This window comes from Dendrobium catenatum, unplaced genomic scaffold (assembly GCF_001605985.2).
Source record: "Dendrobium catenatum unplaced genomic scaffold, ASM160598v2 fragScaff_scaffold_452, whole genome shotgun sequence".
NCBI classification, from domain to species: domain Eukaryota; kingdom Viridiplantae; phylum Streptophyta; class Magnoliopsida; order Asparagales; family Orchidaceae; genus Dendrobium; species Dendrobium catenatum.
Window position 1 is genome coordinate 36024 of NW_021318914.1, and position 5534 is coordinate 41557.

Sequence of the window (5534 nt, forward strand, 5' to 3'; positions counted from 1 at the left end):
TCTCTAGTTTTATGACTAATTTATTTTGCTGCAAAAAATTGAATTTCCTGTAGTGTGGGAGGAGAAAAAATGATTATATGACAATCTTGATGACTACTTACTACTTAGTTTGACTTCTTTGGTATTACATCCCTGATCTAGAAGACAATACACTTTGACAACATGGGATGTGTTGAAGAGATATGAAAATTTATGTTGTACTTGCAACATGAAAGTATATATACAAAATAAATAAATAGAATATTTAAAATTAAGCAGTAAAAGATAAATATTTTATTTCATGATATTAATTACAGCATGAGTACATCAATGCACTAGGAACAATAATAATTGAAAAAGACACTGAATCAAACAATTGTAAAAATAAACTAATCAATACGCAGAGGAAATGCAAATAGACTACTATAAGAACCTTAAAAAATACTAAGTGAGATTCAATTACTAATAAGCCTGTTCCAGTATGGTCCACCAAGTGTTTTGGCAGAACCTGTTATGAGAAAATTCTCCAATTGACTTTAATAAATCAAACCCAACAAGTACCTCCTATTTGTTAAAAAATAAATGATAACAGAAATGAGGCATGTAGCATGAACAATAAAAATATAAGAGTGATTATATAGTAGTAGATAAGCAATGTCATCAATGTATAAATGAAACATGCCACAATGTTTAAGGAAAATTCTAGTATGATGTTACTAGTTTGTATATTAAAATTGTTATCAATGAAATTTCATCTAAATTTATCCGGATACAATCGTATCAGGTATCATGAAATCTCTCAAAATATGACTTATCATGGAATAATCATTTCCAAGTTGTATCTGCTTACATACAGGTATAGTTGGTTTTATCAAATGCCCTGCACAGGGAAGGTAAACACCAACTGACAGAAATTTAATGATTTTTTATAGAGTTGTATGGGCCCATCGGCTCCTCTAGCTAATATCTAAAAGAGTTTTTACCGACTCACATACTAATACATATGTATATATAGTTTTTCTGTTTTTTTATAAGCTAATTTAGAATATGTATTATAGTCAATATAAAAAATATTAATGGATAATATTTATTATATTTAATATGATTAATGTGCATGAAAATAAATTCTCTACAACATAAAGAAAGCTGTCGGAAATAAACTCTTTTTTTCTGTAGTGATTTTTCGGAAATAAACTCTTTTTTTCTGTAGTGATTTTAAATTTATTATGAATAATAAATATGACTTACTAAAACATGTATAGTAATAATTAAGTACTACAAGTAGGGTTGAAATCTAAAATATTTGGGTGAACAATTATTTATATGTTAAAATCTAAAACATTTGGGTGAACAATTATTTATATCTTTTTTATTGGAAAAATGACCAAAATGGCCCTTAACTCTTATGAAGGACCTAAATGGCCCCCAAATATATTAAAAAACCATTTTAGTCTCTCGGGTCCTTAAAAAAAATCAAAATAATCCCATTGTTGGATTATTTTGATTCATCTTTAAGGAGTTGAGGGATTAACATGATCTTTTAATATAGGTAGGGACCATTTTGGTCTTTTATAAAGAGTCAAGGGGTCATTTTGATCTTTTTTTATTTATCTCTGGATTAGTTGACTTTTATCTTTTTGTGTGTTTGTGGATGTAGGTGGGTCTCATTGAATCTTGTAAACTATGGTATTCTTTTTCTAGTCTTCTCCTTATTAATTTTTTTCTCGTTCTTATATGCATTATTTCTCTTGGGCTCACGCATGTCCCCAACTATTAGCATCAGAGTTAGATTTACAGAATATAGAAAAGAGATGGTAATGGCATATGGGGATGAGAAGTTGAGCATTGATTGATTTCGAGTCCTAGAAGATGTAGATTAAGGATTACCTATATCAATGAGAATTACTTCTGCCTCTCTTTTTGTTGATGTTGACAGCCGTAACTTGATAAGATTGGATCTCTTGGACATGCATGTGGTGGGAATTGTAAGCTTCTTACTGACAAAGAAACAAGAATGTTGCATTTAGCATATTGCATGAGAGGACTATGGGCGATGTGAAAGCTTTGTTAAACTTGTATGAGAAGCCTTCGATGACAAACAAGGAATATTTGATTAAAAACTGTTTATCTCAATATGGTTGAAGGCTCTTCCACAACGACGTATATCAATGATTTTAGTTTGATTACAAATTAGTTGAGCTCGGTTGATAGCAACTTTGATAATGATGTTTATGCATTGAGCTTCTTACCACCACTACTAGAAAGCTGGGTTGGAAATGTGACACTTGTTAGCAATTCATACATGTCTAGAATGTTGAAGTTCAATAATATCCACGGCATGACCTTAAGTGAGGATGTTAAAATGCGAGACTCAAATTAATATCCATTTACTGAACCTTGAGAGTAGGCAAAGAAATACAATAAGCAAAATTGGAGGTAGATTTGAATCTCAATATTGAAGCCAATCGAACAGTTGTGGCAGTGTATGCTAGTGATGTAGCATGGCTAACTATATGAAAAGAGACTTTCCATAGAGGAATGATGAACAACATTTGAATTATATGGGGACTCTATGAATGCTGAAAGTGAAAAAAAATCTATTATGCATTGGTCTTTTTAGAGAAAATTCTTATGTAGTCTTAGATCTCAGACTCAAGGGCATATTTTCATTCAACTCTATGTAAAGGGCTTATAATGAATTATTTTGTAGGAGGTTGCAGGAAAATTTGTCTTCTTGATGAAGAACTCTTGAATGTTATGGAAGTTGATGTGCAAATCTTGACTAGCAATGAAACTTGATAAGTGTAAATTATAATATATTTTATGTGTTAATTTGTTAGTGAAAACATGTTGTCTTAATTGTGTTTGTATAGAAAAATATATGAAATTGACAAAATTTTCAAGTATGGTATAGCGCCACGATGTCGGACACATTACCGCCGCTGCGCCATCATTGACACCGCCGAAACGCCTGAATTTGGACATGGCGATGCCCAGCCTTTGTTTGACAACACCGCAGCGTCGGAGGAGTCAGCGCTGCAAAGCCCAACCAACTATCCCAGTGCCGCAACGTCAGAGGTGTTAGCGCCGCAAAGCCCAGTCTATGTTTATACAGTGCCGCGATGCTAAATTTCAGCAACACTAAGTCAAGAGAGTGCCACGTGGACGTCGCAGTGCCGCAACGCTACAGTTGTAACTGTTTAGGCCACGATCTGCCAGCAAAGTGACGCGTCAATTTATTAAACAATGGGTCCATGTTAGCAAACGCCGCAGTAGAGGAAACCCTTCAGCGCTGCGGCGTTAGTTCATTTTATGGGCACCGCGGTGCAAGTGTCTCGAGAGCCACAGCGCCATAATCTATTTTCTGCGTTTTTCTATGAATAGTTTGTTTGTAATATTAGTAGAGGAGTTCAGTCTCTTGTTTAATTTCAATCTTTATTGTGCTTTTCTGATTTTTCCTTAGGAGTAACAACTAAGAGAATTCAGAGAAGTACTAGATACATTTCATTAGAGTGCTTGGCTTGTGATTGTGGATAATTTAATGATGTTTATAATATACTAGGTCTTCATTTAATGCACATAACGATCATATGTGTATTTAATATCAGGTGTAATGTGGAGCATAAGAATAGGAAATTAGGCAAAACCAAGTATATTGGATTGGTATGATGCAAGCATAGGCTTAATACTTGTCATGTATCAAATTTATAGAGATGAATTGTCATGAGGGACTTTTAATAGCACATGCTTTACTTACTATTCTAATTTTCATGAGGTGACAACCTATGGGAGTTTAGAGTGGTATTGAGGTTGGAAGAGTTTAATCTGTCCTTTTGTCTTTTCACGTTTGACTAAGCGGTCAGTGATGCATATGCTCTAAATAACATCAATATAAAATAGAATCATTAGGAAACATATTATATTTATACTCATCAATCCAAAATAATTTATCCAAATAGTATTTTATTTAATTGTTTTTTTATTTTAAATTAAGTGATTGAATCTTCACCAAAATTTATTTTAATTGAGTAGGATAATTGTTGTAGTTGAAATAAACAATACTAGTATTTGTAAGTAAACATTTTTCCTCGTGGGATCGATACTCTACTTTATCACTATATTGCTTGATTCGGCACGTATACTTGCGTATATTGAAATTTTTATAATTTTTATATCAAAGAAAACCGAAGCATTGTTTAGGGATTGATAGAGCCCTAATTTATTTTTACAATTCTTTAGGTTACACCTCCACTCCCATTAACTATGTGGAAGCTTCACAATGTAAGGCTTATTCTTGACTTAAAGAGGAACTTGATCACATTATGGCTTGATGAAGAAGCTTATATCTCAATCTTCTATGCTAATTCTTGGAAGGTGAATAAGGGTGCCATGGTGATAGCATATGGAAGAAAAGGGTGGTGTCATACTGTCATGTACATGATATCCAACACCAAATATTGGAAACAACAAATAAATCTAATACTAGTGCTTTTGGAGGTGCAATGTTGGATAACATTTTTCAAGTTGGTGCTTACAAAGGGAAAATGGCATTGGAAGGCAAATAATAACTGTTTAGGCCACAATCTGCCAGCAAAGCGACACGTCAATTTATTAAACAATGGGTCCATGTTAGCAAGCGCCGTAGTAGAGGAAACCCTTCAGCACTGCGGCGTTAGTTCATTTTATGGGCGTCGTGGTGCAAGTGTCTTGAGAGCCACGGCGCCATAATCCATTTTTTGTGTTTTTCTATGAATAGTTTGTTTGTAATATTAGTAGAGGAGTTCAATCTCTTGTTTAATTTCAATCTTTATTGTGTTTTTCTGATTTTTCCTTAGGAGTAACAACTAAAAGAATTCAGAGAAGTACTATATGCATTTCATTAGAGTGTTTGGCTTGTGATTGTGGAAGCAATTTCGTAACTTTAAGGAGTGTAGAGATCATTGAACCCATCCGACAATATCTTTTCTTTTGTACTTTGTTTCTTTAATATGCTTCACTTATTTTTTTTTTGTCTGGTTAAATTTTTTAATTTTGGATTGATGGTGTAAATAATATATGGATTATTATTGAATTCTCTTCATCAATAATTTAATGATGTTTACAATATACTAGGTCTTCATTTAATGCACATAACGACCATATGTGTATTTAATATCAGGTGTAATGTGGAGCATGAGAATAGGAAATCAGGCAAAACCAAGTATATTGGATTGGTATGATGCAAGCATAGGCATAATAATTGTCATGTATCAAATTTATAGAGATGAATTGTCATGAGGGGCTTTTAATAGCACATGCTTTATTTACTATTCTAATATTTTCATGAGGCGACAACCTATGGGAGTTTAGAGTGGTATTGAGGTTGGAAGAGTTTAATCTGTCCTTTTGTCTCTTCACGTTCGACTAAGCGGTCAGTGATGCATATGCTTTGAATAACATCAATATAAAATAGAATTATTAGGAAACATATTATATTTATACTCATCAATCCAAAATAATTTATCCAAATAGTATTTTATTTAATTATTTTTTTATTTTAAATTAAGTGATTGAAT

General features: G+C 32.7%; 1 protein-coding gene across 1 annotated transcript in view; it reads right to left on the reverse strand.

Annotated features, from left to right (window-relative positions):
• Positions 1 to 5534, reverse strand: part of LOC110098529 (DNA repair protein RAD51 homolog 2) — a 42037-nt gene that overhangs the window by 20527 nt on the left and 15976 nt on the right. The gene's annotated exons all lie outside the window — the stretch shown is intronic.